Genomic DNA, 22,241 nt, shown 5'->3' on the forward strand with positions numbered 1-22,241 from the left:
TTCCGTAATTAATAAAACACGAGGTTTATATAAATAATTTATTTTATAATTTCTAAAATCAAAATTCAAAAAAAAAAGATGAGGCCCCTATTTATTTAGTACCTTCTCTTTGTAGCAGCTCAAGCTGTTCAGGACTTGGTGCGATTGATCAAATTTATATTTTTAATGCTTATAACTTCATTCTTTTTAGTTGGAATATATATATATATATATATATATATATATATATATATATATATATATATATATATATATATATATATATATATAGTTTAGATACTAAATTCAATAATGAATTTTCAGAATGATTACAAAATAAAACTAACTCATCAATATTCAGGATGCTTACATACTGAATTTTTTGAGCTAAAGCAACCTGGTTCTTTATAATAACATTGTTTAGAATTTATACATAGTTAGCATCCAATGTCAACAAATTATTCATTTAGATAATGAAATGGGACTCATCCAAAATTTCACTCTGATATAACATATGGGACTCATCCACTAGTACCATATTTGAATCTGAGGCATTTTTGGGAAAAAATTTCATCTTGAGGTTTTTGGAGACTTTGATGAGAGGCCCAAGTAGAAAGTATGACAGCTGGAAATGAGAGGCTCATGGGACCTGATCTTGTTATAACCTTCAATTTTTTTCTTCTATATTTCTCATAAGCTATTGGTGTCTCAGTTTGTAACTTCAACTGTGTTGTTGTCATAGAGCTTTGATCTATCAATTGAATCTGATCTGAAATACAAACTGGCTGATGAAATTTTTTGGCAGGTCCAGGTAGAAATAATTACAAGCTTAAATTCTGTAAAACCAATTCATGTTTTACTTCAAAGTAATAACACAGAGCCCATTTTAACACCTCTTATAAGTTCTTTTCTTTTAGATTGTAATTACTGGTACAAATAGTTCACGTACATCACTGGAGCTCACCACGAGCAGCAGCAGCAATATGGTCGTATCATCTTCAACACTGTGAAGTTCCAACTTTTTCGCAAGCCTTTCAATTATAGCACTATCGGCATTACGATCATCTTCGTCGGAGAACACAACCATCATATACATTGCTAACTCTATGTCTTGTGTATCAGTCCTTCTCCTTGCCCGCCTGAGTTACATGTGCATTAGCTCAAGCTGAATTAAGCCACAATATATAACATTATCTCAATATGAACATCAATAGTACCAACATAAAAAGTAAACTGAAATCTTCATGATTTTACTAGGAATGTCAACAAGCAAGGAACCAAAACTGAATTGAAATAGAAATTATTAAACTACGAGCTATCAAAATTCAAAAGAGGATTGTCCCATTAAGGCAGCTCGGTTGGTAGCCGAGCTACGGGCGCGAGTTCGAACATGCGAAATCCCACTTATTCATCTTTAAAATGATGAAATCTCAGCCACCGGACTGGTTACTTGACCAAATAACAAATTCAAAAGAGGATTTGGGTTTGTTGCAGTCACATACTCCACACACTCAGGCATAGTCATTGGATCAAAATGTGCTTGTTCCTACATCTAAATTCGACAGTCATCGAGTGTGTTGATTGTGTGAATGCATTAATTTATCAAACTAAATGAATTAAAACTCAAGATACATTAACATGTGCATAAACTATTTGAACATAATTACAATTTACAAATACATGTTCTTTAACTTCATTAATTCTTCAAAAGGCACACCTTTAAAAGCTCAGCTTAATTTTTTATAAACCTTCTGAAATTTGCTCATTACAGCCTCACCCTCCAATGGCTAAAATTCAAAAACATAAAATTGAAAACATCAATATCCTATTTGTTAATCAAATACAAAATACCATAGATATGATCATGGTTTTAAATTGCGGTATGCAACCACAATATTGCTCAGACGGTAGTTTCCGTAACCGTATTGAACCGCAATTGCGGTTTGATTTGAAATCATGTGCCCTTCCATATTAGAATCCGCATCAGACAACTTTGCCTAGATTTATTCAAGTATTTTCGTCAAAACTCATAATTTAGACTCCAAAACTCAATTTAAATCTGAATAATCTTAATATTAAGTGTTTTTTAATGGTGTATTTCAAACTCTTGTCAATTAAAATTCACGCTGCAATGACGGCAATGCGCATAATAATAACCGCAACGGGCATAGCAGTAATCACACTAATCGCAATCGCAACACCCACAACCTCAACCTCGATAGTACGAATGTTGCTTACGAGGTGAATTTTGTTTCCTTGGTTGCACAATTTCTTTGATACCATGATCTTCGGACTGTATGCCGAATATGGCACTAGTGTCTTTCCAAGAGCTCATCAACTGTATGCATTTGAGATATTAGGGGCCCTGAAAATTCAACCTTCTCTCCTTGATCTTGATAACTCTGTAATGGAGAGAAACAAATACATCGATAGTGGAATCATTGGAGTCTCTTGCAGTACTTGAAACAAACTTTGCAACAAATTTTTGAGCTTAATAGAATCATCAATCACTCTATTGAAACAAGAAAACAAAATAGGTCCAAAGTTGTGACATCTAGTAGAGTTAGGAAACAAAACTAAATCCTTACCAATATGAAATCCTATTCATGTTTCAATGAGTGCAAAATACAGAATTTTGAATGAAAATGGAATGTGAGAAAGCAATATCAATTTGATATGGATTTAACCTTTGTTTAGCATAGTTGGAAAAGTATTGAAGTCAGAGCACAAAGTGAATCAGGTGAAACCAAGATTATAGGATTCTATAGACTTTTGAGGCACTCAAAAACACATCCAACACTAAATGTAAGCAATCAAACACACGACCAACACTAAATGTAAAAAGGAATTTAGGGTTTCAATAGATTAACCTTTGAATTTCTTTGAAGATTTCTGTTTTGAGTTTTCTGGTTTAGGGTTCCAATTTCGCGTTTGCGTTTCCCGGTTGAGAGTGGTGTTTCCGTTTGCTTCCTCGATTTCAAATGTTTTTTTCTTTCTTTACCCAACTTAGTTCCAAACAGAGTAGAACACAGTAAAAATCCTACATGAATTGAAACAACAAAAGCAATATTCAATCATACAAGAAACCCTGAATATACCTGAAAAGTGGGAAGGGGGTGGTGCTCTCAAACGTACCTCTCTTCTTGCCATGTCAGTTTGGAGGGTTGAGGGACCGATGTCTTTAACATGCGACAGGGATGAATTGAGATAATAATATATCGGTAAAGATTGATAAAAAGTAGAACTCGTAAGATTTCGAAGGATGTAGATAAGAAGAGGAGATCGTGATGAAGAGATAGAGTATCACAGCTATGGAGAAGAAGATAGCGATAAGGTTGCAAGGACAATCACTTGAAAGAAAGAGGGAATTTTTGGTTCTCTAGTCAAATTTTAGGGTTTATTTCCAAAAATAATTTGTAGAAAAGAAATAGATTGGGCGGCTGTATGAAATTGAAAGCGGGTAGTGAAAATGGACCAGGAATAAAGTATTTCTTCCATGCGACAGTTGAACAAAAATACCCCCGAAACTGTCGCAGTCAAAAATTGCCGGCGTGTTTGAAAGAACCGTCTTAAGCCTGAACAACAAGTGTGTAGGCAAAGAATATGAAGATGAATATGAAAGTGTTGTATTGATGTAAAAAAATGGCGGACGAACACTTTTGTTCAAAAATGGGGATGAAAACAAAATTAGGGTTCCAGGTAGTGAAGTTTGTTGGAGTGAGGGAGATGGAGATGAGTTGATTAATTTGTTGAGTTGATTAATTTGTTTTAATTTAATTGATTTTGTCTATAAACTTTACATTTTAAAAACAATATTAATATGTTAGGGACTAAGTTGCAATATACAAACTATAAAATTACCACAGTAAGTGTCAATAAGGGTCATTTAATGCTTCAGTCCACTGTGGCACTATTAGGGCTTAGGGCTTAATTCTGATTGGTCAGGCAGTGACTTCACCACTGAAGTCAAATGGGCGAACCGTAGAATTTCCCATAACATTAACACCTCTTTAAAATTTGTATCACACACGCCAATAGCGTGAACCTCTTTCCAGCTATAACAAATCAGAAATGCTATTTGTACACCGGATTTTACACTTACACCGTATATTTAGATAATTAGTATATACTCATCAATTGTTTAATAATTTTTTTCATCCCTTGGCAACTGTGCAGCACTAAAAAAAAAATGCATATATACTGTGTAAAAAGTAATGGGTGTAGATTGAGAGTGTAAACATAGCATTGCTCATAACAAATACTTCTGCTATATCATTTATGCAGCTAAAGCTAGATTACCAGTACATGATTGTAGCATAAGTAAAACAGATGCGTACATCATCACTAGTACATCCTACTCTTAATACTCCTCTACAAGTTTAAGGAGGGACGAAAGTAGCTACTTTGAGCTTGGTACGAAGATTAGTATATGGAGTCGTTTCAATAGGTTTTGTAATATTAGCAATTTTGAGTAGAGTTTGGAACATGTTGGCTTAACATCTTCTTAGCTATAACTCTTTCCCTTATAAAATGTGTTCAATGTGTTAGTACGCGCATAAAGAATTGGATTGTGGAAAAGAACAGTACTATTACAAAATTCGCATAAAACAACGCCAAAGTTATTATGATTTTTTGTAGAATCGTGGTGACACTTTTAAACTCATAGTGACATTTTTTTAATTAAATTTTTTAAGGGAATACTTCCATAACCGTTTGGTGCTACAATCAAGTTTTCCTGAATTCGAACCTCAGCTCCGTCAAATAGTTTATTCCTTTTACGTTAATGTGTGTCTTTTCATTTTTATTAATATTTCAATAAAAAAATAATATGGATATCTCTACGGTTCTTTTGTAAAACCGTTGTTACACACTGACGCTTCTTTATATATATTAAACACTAAGTATCCATTTTCCACTGATAAAAAAAACAACCCTAATCCAACGTCATAATCATCATCGGGAAGAAGACAACAACATCTACACAATGTTCTACTTTAAGGTACATAAAATATTTTCGATATTGTTATTGTTCAGCTTTGTTTCAATGTCACATTTGAAGAAAAACTCATCCAAAGGTGTTTATATGTCTTCTTCCGATGTAAAATCTCGATCTAGAAACTTTTGTGGTTGTGATGGTCATATGATTTCATACCAATGCAAGAAGGGACAAAATAAAATAAGGCTATTTTGGAGATGTTCATTTTGGAAGAGTGGTGAAACATTTAATTTGTTCATATGGGATGACAATATGGTAGAAAAATGGGAAAATGAAGTTGAGAGCATTATGAATTCAGAGTTGGAAGCTTTGGGCTATTTGAAGGTTAAGTATGAATATTCAAAAAAGAAGAACAAGAATTTGAAGAACAAACTGAAATCAAAGAGATTTTTTGGAAATTTAAAGATGTTATGTTTTGTTATCTCCTTTATGTTTAATGTTTACTTTGTTATGAAATGTAATAGTTGAAGATGTTACGTTTAGGGTTTAGGGTTTGAATTGCAAATTGTTGAATTTTCAATTATAATTATCGTTCAGGTTGTTTGTTAGTATATTTGTTTATAGTTTAAGCTAATAGTTTAAAATGTTAGTTTAAGTTGATATCTTAAGAGAGTGATAAAGCCCTAAAGTTAAGAAAAAGGATTAAAATTTCATTACATAAATTTTCATTACAGAAGACCTTAATAATCAAATCTAAATCCTCTGGTTGAGAGGAAGTTTGACCAATCATAGTCTGCCTCATCCTCATCATCAGAGTCGAAGAAAATCATTTGCCTTATCAACCTTCGTCTTCTTCTCCTCACCCTAAGAGCTCTCCAGATTCTTTCTCCATCCTGATTCTGAGGATGTTTTTGCAGCACAACAACCTTTACAACAACAACATCTTGATTATGAGGATGGTTTTGCAACACATCATTTTCTACAACAACAACATCTTCATTCTCAGCATTATTGGTAGCTTGAGCAGGAGAACTCATTTTGATTCCTTTGGATGAAGTTGTTTTTGTGTTTTGATTCTTCCTCTTTTTTATTGTTCCTTTTGATTCTTCTCTTGGAAGTTTAAAAACCAAAAGATGCACGCATGTCAAGCTAGTTTGCTCATTATTGGTTCTTTAATTCTATACATGTTCTCTTCTCTTGGAAGTTGGAAAGATCATTTGCCTACCTTGAGCTGTTCAAATTTATTCCCCATTCTTAGATATCCATTCTAAGTATATTTTTTTGTACTTAATGGAATTGTATATTTAATACAACTAATTTTGATACCAATTCAAAAATGATATATTGGTGATTATGGTATTATACGATTGACATTTATTCATAAACAATATCCCAACGGTTACTAGGCTTAACCATTGTTATATGGTACGCGTTTTCCAATTTACTACAACGGTCAAGGACCGTGATTGAAAGTACAGTATAAACAATAACATGCTACATAACAACGCATGGACCTGCGTAATTATATACCTACTACAACCGTTGGTAAATGCCTTTTTCGTAGTATTAGAAGTAGATCACTCAAGTTATAATAAAAGAGTGTATAAGGGAAGAAGGGAAATGAAAGTTCGATACGTAAGTAAAGACTTTAACCAAATAACTTCTGAAGGGGTATGTGCCAAGATTCGATATTTTGCCATTGTGTTTGACCGGTCAATAAAGGGTTGATTTTTGGAACTCCATGAAATCATCTTAGGCCCAAAGTAACTACAAGATCTATAAGTTGTCCTATCATCATCTAGATTGTTTACCCAATCAGAGTCATTATAGGCACTCAATGAAAACTCGTGTGTCAAGGAAGAAGGATATAGGAGCAGGCCATCTGTCAAAGTCCTACTAAACATTGTGATTCCAAAGGAGAAGACATAAATTGGCATGCCTTATTCAAGCTGAATGCAATGTTTACTTGAGTCAGGGTCACATATCGGAGAGCACCAACCATGGAGCTATGTAGATGAGGATCAAAGAAAGAGTTTGAGCCATGCTTGCTCAGTTTGCAATTTCTTACCATAGGAGTAGAAACACCATTTACATTACTCATTTTTTTCTCGAGTTAACATGTAAGTAATGTAATTTTATTGTGTGAGTAGGATAAAACCATTGTTAAGAATCTTAACTTCTATTCTTGAGAGGAATCCAGGCTTGCCTAGCTTTTTTAGTGCAAATGTAGTATAAAAATGAGTTGATTAGTTTGTGTATCAGAGTTGGTGAGGAGCCTATAATGAGTATATCATTAATATACACTAGTACATAGTGAGTTATTACTTAATGAGATTAAATAAACAGTGAGGATCACATGTACAACAAAAGAAACCAAACTAAATAAGAGCTTGAGTGAGTTTCTCATACCATGCTCTGGTCCATGTCGCGACTGGAAAAATACACACAGTCGCCACCACTTTTTCTCATTCCTAAGTAATAGGGGAAATAATGATAAACCCTAAAAAATGGATAAGACGATCATCGCAACTGAATAAGGGTTCAAGAGTTGGATAAGTGAGAGGAAGATATTAGGCACCCCTCACCTCCGTTGTACTCAACGGAAACCTTCTCTAGTCTTAAGGTTAAGGTTTTTGTTAAAGGATATTTTCCCAGTTATTTATTTCTTGCTTAATTTGCTTTATTTATTTACAAAGAAATGGATGAGATCTCTACAAGGTGAAAAAATGAATTAAACGTTAGTGGACTCACCTTTGTAGTAAAAACGAATTTTTTGACTTATTAGAAAAATGATTTTGTTTGTGTTAGTAAAAGTTAGAAACAGTGAAAAAAACATGTAAGAAATTGTATGAAATAGATGAATGTTAGTTAAAATTATATGATACTAACAAGGTTGCACAATAAAAAAAAAAGGACCATCGGAGCAAGAATCGTGATATGGCTTAAATAAGTTAAATTACAAATGCAAAATAAAAAATAGGGTTGGGACTTTCGTGAAATACCCGGTGTGTAATTTTTGTGAATGAGAATAAGAGGTGGAAAATGTGTAAGGGTGAATGTGTAGAAATTATGTATGTGAATATAAGAGGTAGATGGTTGTGTAGAAAAATTGTGGAAATTGTATGTGTGAGAGAAAGTAAAAAAATAGTGGATGATTGAAAAAGTGTGGAAAATAGGTCCCATTTAAATATAAATTTTAGGGTTTGCAATTATGTCTGATTCATCTATTTTAGACAAGATTTGAGAGATTGAGATTTGATTAAAGTTAAGATGGGCAAGACTACGAGTCTGGATGATTTTGTAATCAAATGAAAATAATAATTAAATAATCGAAAAAATTACTTTTTTATCCCTTTTTAATGGAAACACACCAAAAAGAAAATAAATACAAAAAGTAGTACAATGAGACTTAAACCCGCGACCTTATGCTTAAATTCCTTACACATGTTCCCTTACCAACTGTGTTATCTCATTTAGTCAAAATAAAAGAACACTCGAAAGCATATGAAGGATGCACAAATTTGGGGTATGACAGTTTCCCATATTTAATTACCCTTCACCTTGAGAGTGCGGCAGATGAAGTATTAGCACGTTCGTGGTGGAGAGTATTTAAATATTGAAAGACCCCTAATTTTTCCTCTAAGAGGAAACAATTTGTGTGAAGGACTAACATACTGAGTATATGCGAGCAAGCACCCATCCACAACTTTAATGTTGTACCTTCGAGTCTTGATTTTTCCGGATAGGACTTGGAATGTAGTGGGTCCCCTACTTGGATACAGTGAGGACAACAAAGGGAGCGAATGGGTTAGCTAACTTTGACCAATGGGTCAACAAAAGACTGCTTTAAACCAATGGGTCAACTAAAGACCGCTTTCAACCAATGGGTTAGCTAACTTCGACCAATGGGTCAAGAAAAAACTATCTTCAACCAATGGGTTGATTAACTTCGACCAACAGGTCAACAAAATAATGCCTTCAACTAATGGGGTGACTAACTTTGACCAATGGGTCAATAAAAATTTGTCTTCAACCAAGGTTGATTAACTTTGACCAATGAGTCAAAATAATGCCTTCAACCAATGAGTTGACTAACTTTGACCAATGAGTCAACAAAAATTGTCTTCAACCAATGGGTCAACAAAAAAATGTCTTCAATTGATGGATTGACTAACTTCGACTAATGGGTCAACGAAAAATTGTCTTCAACCAATGGGTTGAATGACTTTGATCAATGGGTTAATGAAAAATTATCTTCAACTGATGGATTATATGACTTCCACCTATGGATCAACGACAAATTGTCTTCCACCAATGGGTTGATTGACTTCCACCAATGAGTCCCTAAAATAATGTCTTCAACCAATGGGTTGATTGACTTTAACTAATGGTTCAACAAAATAATGTCTTCAACCAATAAATTAATTAATTGAACATGACATAACCGACTTCAATTGATGAGTTAATGAAAGTTAACAAACGAAAATACTGTATTCTTAAGAAAAATTGTATTCTTCAAACTCTATATTAAGACCTCTATATTTTTTTTCCTTTTTTAAAGATGAATCTGCACTCTAATGACTTAGAAACTATATCACAAAATTTGAATGAATTAAATTAGCATTAAAATCTTATAAAAGTAATTTATATCACTTGATTGCCTTCAAAATTATTCACTAGAAGCTTTCTAAAAAAATGTTGTAAGCAAGATATATTGATGAGAGAACAACGGGTTCTGAATCCCGAATACAAAAAAGCTCGAGGAAAACTCAATAAAAGGGAGATTACTAACCGATTGAACCTATGATAAGTAAAACAACAGGTCTTTGCTAAACTCGTAAAAATTACAATTGGATTTAGTAATATTCGCCGATAAGAGACCACTTCCAAACCATAATTTTAATACTCCAAATGACATCCATAATATTCCAACCATGGTTCTCAAATATGAATTCGTTCCTTGAAATCCAAATATTCCAGCAGATAGCCAACCAAATAACTCCTTCTTTCCCTGACGTAACATTCCGGGATTTGCAAAAGAGATACTACCGCAAAAAAATTATATTTGGAACAAAGAAAATGATAATATGAGAAACCAATCCACTCCCCCAATTCCTTCCAAATTATCTTAAAGATATTGCAAGAAAAAATAAAGTATGCTCTAAAGTTTCACCTACACCTGAACAAAGAACATAATCGAAGTTTGAGTCATTAGGGATAATACCTCTAAATCTCGACAAATCCCGCGTCAGAAGTCTATTATGAAAACCCGCCAATCAAACGCCTTAATCTTTGTAGGAACCTTCGACTTCTATAGCTTCAGCCACGCTATCTCAAACTGATTAAAAGGACCGAAACATCACTTCGAGCCTGCGATTAAATTAAATCCAGAACAGGCCGAAAAACCTGCAGTAGGATTCGACTCCCAGCTGATTCTTTCACGGCAAGAACCGATCCAGGCAGTCACTGACAGAAGCGATCGGAGTTCCTGTAGCTAAATGTCAACAGTTGAACCAAAATCAGAATGAATTCCAAAGTCACCTCACTTCCATTCATCATCTATCCATCCCCCAATCCCACAACTGAAACCACCTTCAACCTTGAAACCGAAAACAACAGTGGGAACTGATCCTGTAGGCTACTCTCATCCGCCTAAACTGAACTCCAAAAACAAGTGTTAAAGCCATTACCCACTTCAAACCTACAATTTTCATCTTGATCTCCATTAACCATTTGCAAATAAATGTCACCATAACGAGCTTTTAAGACATGAAACCATAAAGCCTCCTTTCCTTTTAAGATCCTCCACTTTCACTTAAAAAGAAGAGCCACATTGAAATCTTGAATATCCCCCAGCCCCAAACCTCCCTTTTCCATCGACTTGCACACTTCCTTCCACCTGACCCAATGAACCCTTCTTCGATCATCCTTACCTCCCCATAAAAAGTTACTTTAAATTTTAGAAATGTCTTTAGCTATCTTAACCGGAATCTTATAGAAAGAGAGAGTAAAAATAGAAAGAGAACTCAAGACGAATTTGAGAAGAGTAATTATACCCCCAATGCTTAAAAAACGCCTTTTCCAACTTGCTAAACGATTTTTTATTTTAGTCAAGAGCGATTACCAAGTTGAGATCCTTCTAGGATTAGACCCAATTGAGATGCCTAAGAAATAGAACTCTTTATATTTCCCAAATGATTCAATTTATTAACCACTTTGAAGCCAAATTTGATACGGTTAAAAGATTTATAACTTTTTATTTAACATTATAATTAATTTAAAATATCAGCCAAAAGTTAATAAATAAGAATAATTAAATTATTTTTATTTATTGTTCATGATGTTAGAAATAGTCATTAATTGAAAATATTTTATTTATTATTTGTAAAAGATGGTTAAATAAAAATAAAATTCTAATTGATTTTAATAAAATATTTTAAATAATTTTTTTAATAATTACAATACCAACTTAATTAATTTAATGATTCATGACTTGTTAATTGTCTTAGCAAATAAAACAATAAAGGCCCGTTTGATGCGCAATATATGATAGAGATATGATAGGATATCAAACAAGATAAGGATAGGATATGAACATGATAAGATTTATTCTATCATGTGTTTGGTTCACACAGGATACCACATAGTGTGTATATATATATAACCCTTCTTTTCGACTCTTTCGTAAAAGAACAACTCAGTTGTGATATAGTTATTTACATCATCTACAACCTCAATTGTTGATTAAACACCCGATTTCTTATCTCTTTCCTTTATCACTAAACAATTGAAAGAAAAAGAAAAACTCACAACTTGGTATTTCATTTTCACCGTACCAAAACGACATACTATTGATAAACTGCAACCAACTACTTTCATATCATTTTAAATTACTCATTCAAAGTATGCATAGTTACTAATTACCTGTTTTTTCAAAAAACCTTTGCAATAGTTACAATAGGAGAATAAACTAAATAATTTCAAGGCAAAATCATTAAACACAAACTTTTGAACCCTACAGTTTGGCAAAAACCAAACTGCATATATGGGCAAGCAGTAATTTTATTCCATTAATTATTTTCATACACATAACCAAAAACAAAGCCTAAGGAACTTTGTTTCATCACATGCATGTTATACTAACATACTTAACTACATTTTTTATAGCAGAAATCAGTGATATCAGCACAACGACACTGTGGAGGAATAGACTTTGTGCAAAGGCATCTTTTGCAAGCTGAGTGGCATGTTTCTCCAATATCACTACAACGACACTGAGGAGGGAGTGATTTTGTGCAAGGGCAGGAATTACAGCATGCTGTTGTAGTTGATTTGATACTGTAACCTGCATCATCACCATTGGAGAGCACTGCAGTGAAGCCTAAGAGGAAAAGCAACAGAGCCAACTTCATCATTGCTTTCTTACTCGCTTGATATCTTTTTATTTTACTCTTGTAATGTATCTTTCTTTGCTGTGTGAAGAGGCATGGAGCTACAAGGTTCTAATTATAGAGTGTAACCAGGGCCATACATTTAAGAGGTCTATTAAACTCATGCCATAAAGTCAATAGAAAGGATAATTTAACAACTAGCAAGAAAGGTACATAACCAAAATATTCAATGAAATATCCAAAAAGTCAAAAGATTGCAAAGCTAACTAGAAATGCCAAACTAACTAACATATGGATGCATGCATCTAATGGATTAGTATACAAGTTGTATTGTAAGCATGGACCACCGACTTTTCTTTGATAGAAACCATTACCAAAAAATTAATTGAGGCCAATGTCTCATTCACCTTAGCGACTTTGGAAGAGAGGTTGTTTTCGTTTCTTGAGCTAGAGAGATCTAAGTAAATATATCACTTCATTATTTACAAAACGAATTGGAATAAATAGACCATTTTCTACATCATCCCATATATTAATACATACAACATTATGAAAAAATATTATTCTTTCTTTGGAATAATCACATCATTAACTATTGAAAGGTTGAGGTCTGTTTATAGAATGCTTTAACTTAACAAAAAATTGTTTGGCCTCATCTTGTCTCTGGAGACGATTATTTATGCCCAAGAGTTAGATTTTGGTGTCACTTGATAAACAAATAACTTCAGAAATAACAGTGTTGAATTGAGATTTAAAAAGATTTTTAGGAAACGTTAATGTTAATGCGTGTGACACTTTTAGTGAGGACAGAATAATAGAGAAAAAAAAAGGAAAATAAGGATTGATATTATTGAATTGTGTAAACTGAATTACAAACTATGTCTATTTATATACAAATAACTTGTACACTAAGTAGGCTAACAAACCCTAATTGGATTTGGTCTTGAATTACTCAACTTGAATTATATCTAATATCTCAACATGCCCCCTTATAATCCAGGTTGTCGAACATACGCTTATCATTATCGATCTCAACTTTTCCTAATTTCTTTCTCAAATTTAGGAATCTGTCGATCTTCAGTCCTTTGGTGAAAATGTCGGCCAACTATGCTTCACTTGAGAAATGTCTTATTTCAAGTTCATCTCGATTTACCTTCTCCCTTAAGAAGTGAAATCTAGCTTCGATATGCTTAATCCTTCCATGCAGAACTAGATTCTTTGCAAGATTAATAGCTGACTTGTTGTCGATCTGTAGCACCAGAGGTTTCTTCACTTCGACCTCGATCTCTTCCAGCACATATCTGATCCAAATTGCTTGACATGCAGCATAGGATATTGTTATATATTCAGCCTCACATGATGACAATGCCACCACAGGTTGCTTTCTCGAGAACCATGAGATTGGGGCACCAAAGACTTGAATGAAATAACTAGTTGTGCTTCTTCAATATTCTTTATCTCCACACCAATCAGCATCTAAATAATAAATAATTGAATCTTCTTTACTTTCAAAGTCTCATTGAAATAGAATTTCATAGTTTACCGGTCCTTTTAAGTATCTCAGGATTCTTCTTGAAGCCTTAATGTGTGACACTCTTGATTCACTCATGTATCAACTCACTGACCCGACTGCAAACCTATATCAGGTTGACTGTTGCACACATACCTTTGAGATCCAACAATTTGTTTGAACAAAGTAACATCGACTTTGTCTTCCTCTCCATGCTTCTCCAACTTCAAATTTGGTTCAACAGGTGAGGGTGTAGGATTCGAGTCTTCCATCCTAAATCTCTTGAGTATCTATTTGACATACTTCCTTTGATGTAGAACCATACCTTGCTTTGACATTTGAAATTCCTTGCCTAGGAAATCTGATAAGTTTCCCGGATCTGACATTTCAAATTCCCTCTTCTTCAGCTCTTTGAACATTGACATGTTCTCCAAGCTATTTCGAGTTACCTGCAAGTCATCGACATATAAGCATATGATTGTTTTATCTTGTGCTACAACCTAAACATAGACACCGTACTCAGATTTGCATTTGACAAATCCCAATTTGACCAAATATGAGTTGATCTTCTTGTTCCATGCCCTGGATGCCTGCTTAAGACCATAGAGTACTTTGTGCAACTTATACACCTTACTCATTTCCTCCTAAACTACAAACCCCAGAGGTTGTGTGACATAGACCTCTTCGTCTAAGGGTCCATTAAAAAATGTTGATTTTACATCTAAGTGAAATGTCAACCAGCCTTGTTTGCAAGCCAAAGCGACAACCAATCTGACAGTCTCCAATCTTGCGACAGATGCAAATAATTTAGAGTAGTCAAGTCCTGCTCTCTGAAGAAATCATCGAGCTACCAATCTTTCCTTATGTCTTGCTATCGACCAATCAACATTGTGCTTCAACTTGAACACTCACTTCACGTTGATAGCTTTTGTGTGTGTTGGAAATTCGACTAACTCCCATGTGTTTTTTATTTCGATTGCATGTAACTCTTCGACCATAACATACTTCCATTGTTTATTCTCTAAAGCCACGCTATAGTTTATTGGTTCAACACCTACAAGTAAAGAAAAATGAACTATATCCCCATCTGGTGTAACGTCGTCATCACTAATCACTTCATAGTCTTGAAGTCTTGCTGGACAAACTCTAGTTCTTTGAGGTCTTTGGCTTGTTGTTGAAAGTATTTTGGGTAAATATTTTCTAATATCGTATCCACAGAGACTGAGTTAATATTGATGCCGTTCTATAGTCGAATTATAATGAGTAGTGAAAAGTATTGGTTTTGATTGTTATATCTCAAATTGCAAATAACAGAATAAGAATTAAATGGCTAAAAGCTTAAAGAACGAATAACAATGATGATGAATATGTTGAGTTCTAGGGTTCATCAACCTATTCATATGCAATAATCAATTAATCCACAAGTGAACATCATCTAAGTTATTATCTTCATTCATCCTCAAAACTGATATTATGTCTAATGATCAATTTAGAAACACCTCCATCGGTATGATATTCGATCTCTCAGAATAACTATAAAGATAAAGGGAATTAACCACGATGATTTATGAAAACTTCTTCAAAATCTCATCTCTGAGTATTAATCAACAAGTCAATATAAGAACCTAGGGCAAAAGTATAAACCCTATCTCTCGATTGATAGTTTAACAATGATATAAAATAAAAGCAAGGTTCTTTATTGATAATAAAACTTAAACAATTATTCACATGAATTAATCAAAGTAATTGCATCTTCATAGGTTAACTACTACCTTAAACTCAACACAATGGGGTTTATCTCTTCATAGACATGAAGAACACACAAAACTTCATAGAGGGATTCATCTTCATCAAGGGAATGTCTTCAATTGATGTTAAATTCTCCGTCGGATATTGTTTTCTCCTCTGGAATAGGATTGCTCTCTGAAATTCGCTCACCAAAGACCTCTCTCTTATAAGGATTAGGGCTTCTATTTATAACTTTATTTCTTTTCACGCAGCTCCCGCGGCGCAGCACAGATCGGCAAGGCGCGAGCCAAAGTCGGAAGTGATGTCGCGTCTCGCCCCTTATCACCGTGGCTCGGCCTCTGCTTCATCCTCCTTCTTTGTGATTTCTCTTTTCCAGAATCTCTACGCCTTCGTGTTTCTTCATCTTTACTTTTCAACATTAAAATCTGCACAAATAACACCCAAAGTGATGCAAGTCGCTCTACAATTAGCATCAAACCTCTAGAGTTCAATTCTAACCATAAAACGCTTAAAAATCATAAGATATGTTTAACTTCAGATCAAAAGGTAGTTAATTTAACACATGAAAATACTACTAATTCACTCCTAACAAACTCTCCCCAACTTAGAGTTTTGTTTGTCCCTAAACAAAATTACTTACCTCAGTGATTATAACAATTCATACCAACAATCATGCAACAGGTTTTTCAAAAAGTTTTTCAAATGGTTCAATTCAGTGACCAACTCAGATACTCTTCATCTCCCTGCAAACTCTGAACATGCACATGAAACAGATTTTTGAAAGGAAATTACCTCCAGAAGTTCAAAACACTACACAACTGCAGTTGAATCAGCACTAATCACTCTCATCAAAAGATATGATGAATAAAAGAGGGGTTAAACACTCATCCAAACAATTAAATCAACAAATATCCATATCATACGTTCACCATATTGTTAGCATCAAGTCCTGTGGAATCTGAGAATCGAAAGGTCTTTATAGGGTGGTAATGTGGTTTAGATTCAAATAAAAGAAGATGTTCAAGGGTTGTTCCTATTCTAGGGAAGCATCCGAATCACACAACTCATTCCTTTTTCTCTTATACCATTAGCTCTCTCACCCTTCATCTTTTCATTCGTAGCTCGATGTTACTTTTATTTTCACCAACTTTCCCAGTTCACACGTTGTTTTTCTTTTGTTTCTCCCTTTTTTTTTTCAAGCTACGCATTTCTTTTTGTTCTTTGCAAATCACCACCTGTACTTACTCTTCTTTTGATTATGAATCTCCCCAACTTGGAGATCAACCTGTATTCAGATTCTATGAATGCTCCCCTACTTTCTATAAAGGTAAAAGAGAAAACACATCACCAAATTTTATGGTTGATGGTCCAAAACAAAACATTTTATTGAGATCAAAACCTCACCATATGTTTTTCTTGGTGCATAGTATGAAATTTATCTTGACCTCAGTCTTAAAGAATGGTTAGCAAAGGATCACACTCTCACAGAAAAAAATTAAGTTTTAAGATGGGATAGGCTCAAAGAAACTCTCAGATTCAAACAAGTGCCTAAGTCCTTTTCACAGATTTCCACAAAACAATGCGACAAACGGTTTAGCAAAACACAAACATGTCAAAGTAATCGATGGTCTCTTGCATATAGTATACAATGGAAAGCTTTCCTTACAATGGTTAACGCTAAGTTGATCTAACAAAAAATTGTGTACCACAAAGAACTTCTATTAGTATTTACTAACAACCTACGTTTCATGCACACATTAAGAGTTTAAATTCAAAAAGTCATACCTGCCTTGTCACTTTTATTGAAAAAGAAAGGGAAAAATTAATTTTTCAAAAAAAAAAATTTCCACTCACTACCACTTTCATGCATGTTGCTCCATTGTTGGTACTATCATTGTCTTGCTTGAGCTTTTCATTATGCTGTGGAACTACTCATTCTAAACCGGGGATAAAATAATATCAAGACAAGATCATTCAAACAGAAAGAAAGTACTGAACTGAGTCAGGGTGACATAAATGCCACCTAAGATCCATGACAATAAACATAAAAATAATAAATAACAGGAACTAAAATATCATCAGTCAATAAACAAAACAAAAATCAACATCATCCGTCCTCCACAATCACCACATGTGATCCTCATCATCTGCCAAGTCATCCTCCTCCTGCACCTGCTCATTCTGCTCCGGCTGCTCAACTCCACTAATGGCACCACCCCCCACAGGATAAGGATCGGACTCCGGCCATTCACAGTACGTGAAATAGCTCTCCCGAGTGGGAAAGTTACACTCCTCAGGGGGACAGATGGAGTTCCTGTACTACTGCTGCATAGCATCGTGCAAGAAGATCTGAGATCTCTGATTGGCCTCCCACATGGAGGCGTAGTAATGATGCGCAACCAGTGGACCAAAGGTGGGAGGAGGGCCTGCAGAAGGTCCGGCTTGAGAGCTAGTGGCTGCAACTTGCTAATATTTATCAAAAGGGGTTTTACAGAATCTGTCAATATAAGTGTCATCAATGGTGGTGTGAATCACTAAGTGTCCCTTATCAGAACAATCTACTCCCTCAGCATGGCATAACATCATAATCAGACCTGGGAATGGTAGTATACATTTATCATTGATGCCATGCTCAGTGTCACTCAGGGCTGCTCTCCTTAACTCCTGTGAAACAATGAGAGCTGCATCTACAGAGTGTTGGGACATGATGACTCTCATCAATACTGCTGCATCCATTGGAATGGTGGTAACATGTGCCCGAGGTCGGATGTTATAACTCATGATGGACAGCACAGCTCTAGAATCGATGTTCAGATCCTTCCTGTGATAATGCACTGGAGCTCCATTCTTTCCAAGTACTGGTCCTCTTCCGCTGGCACAAATCTTCCTCGTAACATCATCCAACCTGTACGATGTTTCCAACAGATGCTTTCTATAGTAGCACTTTTCAGCTTCTGGTAATTGCAGCGGGTTACCCAAGAACTCACTGATAGCCTGTCGGTCGAACCGGATAGTGTGCCCTCTAACAAATGTCTCATAATTGTAGGCCACATTTTTTGGGGTGAGCTTGATAGCGTTTGCGTAGAACTCCCTCACTATGTCCATATTAATTTCCTGATAGGGCTCAAACAAGCGGTCCCACTTCCGGTGTTCAAAAATAACTCCACAGTGTACCGTACTCACCCTCTTCATTTGGGACAATCAATTTCTCCGGGAGGATGGTGCGAGAGGTTAATTGAGCAAACCTCTCCTTTTGTGCAGGTCCCAGGAAGCGTTTGGTGTTGGTTTCCCGAGTATTTGCACCACGAGGACCGTAACTTGTGGTCTTTTGTGCGACCTCTCTTGGCTGGTTGCATCTGCAAAGATGGATAAAAATAACCACACAAACAGCATTACACATCATCAACCATAAAAATTTAAAAGAACCCTGCAGAATTACACAGTCGCGGCTCGCTGGTCAGTGGCGCGGCGCGACTGTGAGCGAAAAATTGGAAGAGGTATGGTGGTGCAGTGGTACATCCACACACAACTCAATTGTTAATTTCACCACAACTAGAATCCCTTACATAGTCTTCTAACCTAGGGTTTTTCAGAATAACTATGCCACTTGCTTGAATCTACTTACCCATTCCTTAGGGTTTCAACTCTCCTCTTTTATGAAATTGAAAGGAAAGAGAAATAGGAACATACCTTGATTGGTGGTGGGGACAAGATGCTAACGTTAATAGTGACAAAATTTTGAATTTTTTTGTTCGAGCCTCGTCAGTGGAGGGTCACGTCTCGGTGTGGGAAAACAAATGAAGTGGGGTTTACAACAAAACCCTATTTCAGTGTTTTAAAAAACTGAAATTCGCGAAGCCGCGCCTCGGTCCTTAGTGGCGAGGCGCGCTAAACCTTCTGACTTAGTGTCGTGGCGCGCCGTCCCTCTGGCGAGGCGCGCTAGTTTTCAAAAAAAAAATTTCTTCTTTTGTTTGCCCTCCATTTGCCATAGTGACTAATGATATATACACAGGCATACTGAAATAAAGTATATAAAAGAACATTCTTACCACGTTGGGTTGCCTCCCAACAAGCGCTTTGTTTAACATCGTTCGAGCTCGACGGTCCATGCTTTCAAGGACTTAGAAATGGTGCACGCTGCTCCACTCCCCCGAAATATTCTTTCAACCGTTTTCCATTAACGGCCCAGCTCTCCTTTGTCTTAGGATTCTCTACCATAATGGCTCCCTGATCGCATACCTCTTTTACTACCAATGGTCCTGACCATTTTGGTGTTGCTTTACCCGGAAATAATTTTAGTCTTGAGTTACACAAGAGCACTATTTCTCCAACTTGAAAGTCGTTCTGAGATTGATTTTTAGCATCTTTGGGTTCTCCCTTGGCGGTATCGATTCGGAAGATATCAGTCTTATTCTTAGGATGCTTCTTGGCTTCGAACAGATTAAACTTTACCTTTTCATCTTGTACCCTTACTTTCATGATCCCCGTATCCATATCAATCATCATTCGGGCGGTTTTCATGAATGGTCGTCCAAGAATTACTGGTACCTCATGATCTTCTTCCATGTCAACTACCACAAAATCCACCGGGAAAAATAACTTATCTACTTTCACTAGCAAATCTTGAACCACTCCATATGGTGAAGTGATAGACTTGTCGGCTAATTGCAATGTCATCTTAGTAGGCTTCATCACAATGTTCCCTAGTTTCTTGACGATGGATAAAGGGATTAAGTTGATGCTGGACCCTAGATCAATCAACCCATCACCAGTGAAGTTACCTCCAATGTTTAATGGCAAGGTGACTCGTCCCAGGTCGGATTCCTTTCTTGGAGTAGTTCTTTGGATTACGGCACTACACTGGGCATCAAGCAACACTGTCTCTTCGTCTGTGTATCTCTTTTTCTTTGTGAGCATGTTCTTCATGAATTTAGCATACTTGGGCATTTTCTCCAATGCTTCGGTGAATGGGATATTTATGTGAAGTTGTTTAAATATGCTCATAAACCTGGCGTATTGCCTGGCATTATCCTTCTTTGATGGAGCGTGGGGGTATGGTAGATGTTGACTTGGTATCACATTATCTGACATCTTTTTCTTAGCACTTTTCCTTTTCTCCATCCTCTCACTTCCCTTCTTGGTCTCATCTGTTTCTCTCTCTTCATCTCTCTTCATCTCACTTACGATGATTTCATTCTCCTCATTTTCCGCAGCACGATTATTATCGTCCTTCTCAGTACCATTTGCTTCAATTTCTTCCTCACCACCTTTCTGACCAGTCTTAGTTACCACTGCTTTGCACTGTTCTTTCGAATTCTCTTGAGTGTTGGCGGAGAATGTCGCATTAGACTGATTAGCTGCAATTTGTTTTGCAAGTTGCCCCACTTGAGTTTCCAAATTTTTGATTGCTGCATCTTGGTTTTTCTGGTTTGTCATTGACATCTGCATGAATTGCGTCATAGTTTCTTCCAACTTAGACGGTCCTCCTTGTTGTTGTGGTGGCAGTTGAGTGTAAGGTTGAAATGTTTGCTGTTGGTAACCTTGATTGTTAGGTCTTTGTTGATAACCTTGATTGTTATTCCTTGGAGGATAACTCTGTTGATACGGGGGAAGATTTGGGTACTGATTTTGCCTTTCTCCTTGGTTGTTGTTCATGTAGTTCACTTCTTCTGCCAAGACAGGTGGGCAAAATCCGGTTTGATGATCTCCTTTGCATAACTCACACTTAGCAACTTGGTAGGAATTTGAGACTCCATTCAGCTCTTTGATTTGTTGTGGAAGCTTGGACATTTGTTGTGTCAAAAGCTCCACTTGTGAAGTTATCAATTTGTTTTGAGCCAACTGAGCATCACTATTAGTTAGCTCTAATAATCCAGGTTTCTTATCTCTGACAGTTCGATCATGATTACCCTGTCGGTCATTTAGGGCCATTCTCTCAATTATTTGAATTGCTTCAGCAGTTGTTTTGGACATTAGTGAGCCACCAGCTGTGGCGTCCAAAAGTGTCTTATTTGTAGGTGTAAGACCGTTACGGAACATGTGAATTTGATCGACTTCCGCAAATTCGTGTCTCTTGCATTTCCTCAGCATAGCTTTATATCTTTCCCAAGCTTCATTCAGTGATTCGTTACTACCTTGAGAGAATACCACAATTATTGTCTTTGCGTCAAAGAACCGGTTTTGAGAGTAAAACCGTTCCAAGAATTTTTCTTCCAGGGTGTTCCAATCAGTCATAATTGTTTTAGGTTGATCTAGATACCAATCTTTAGCCTTTGATAGCAAAGAATGTGGGAACAACCTTTTGAACAAAGTCTCTTCCTCCGCTTGGGCTACACCTGTAGTACCTGCTAACTCATATAATCGAGTCAGATGAGTGTATGGGTCTTCATGGTCCAATCCGGCGAAAGGACTTGCACAGATGAGATGTAGAATACCGGTCTTAAATTCAGATGTCCGCCCATTAGCGGCAGTCCTCGCGAATTGTGGATTGAGACGAGGACTATTTGCACAAGGAGATGTGGCGGCCATGTTTACAACAGTGTGTTGTATGATGGCTTCTTGCTCTTCTTCAAATAGTTCGTGGAAGTAAAGTCCGTCAGTTGACTCGTCAATTGTTTCTAAAGATTGTGATGAAGTCGCAGCTGTGTTGTCTCTAGCCTTTGCTATGTTTGCTCTT

At 35.9% G+C, this 22,241-nt stretch overlaps 1 long non-coding RNA gene across 7 annotated transcripts; it reads right to left on the reverse strand.

The window, feature by feature from the left end:
- Nucleotides 1–298: 298 nt before the first annotated feature.
- Nucleotides 299–3,737, reverse strand: LOC131609623 (uncharacterized). 7 transcript variants are annotated; one of them, XR_009286294.1, is made up of 5 exons: nt 3,115–3,737; nt 2,850–3,019; nt 2,218–2,381; nt 1,660–1,766; nt 302–1,118 (listed from the first exon to the last, which is right to left on the reverse strand). It is a non-coding gene; the product is annotated as an uncharacterized LOC131609623 (long non-coding RNA). The 7 variants fall into 7 exon arrangements; XR_009286289.1 differs by having other exon boundaries at nt 303–1,144; XR_009286292.1 differs by having other exon boundaries at nt 299–1,118; nt 1,697–2,381.
- Between the last annotated feature and the right edge of the window lie 18,504 nt (nt 3,738–22,241).

The sequence above is a fragment of the Vicia villosa genome, linkage group LG6 (genome assembly GCF_029867415.1).
Source record: "Vicia villosa cultivar HV-30 ecotype Madison, WI linkage group LG6, Vvil1.0, whole genome shotgun sequence".
Lineage (NCBI taxonomy): Eukaryota > Viridiplantae > Streptophyta > Magnoliopsida > Fabales > Fabaceae > Vicia > Vicia villosa.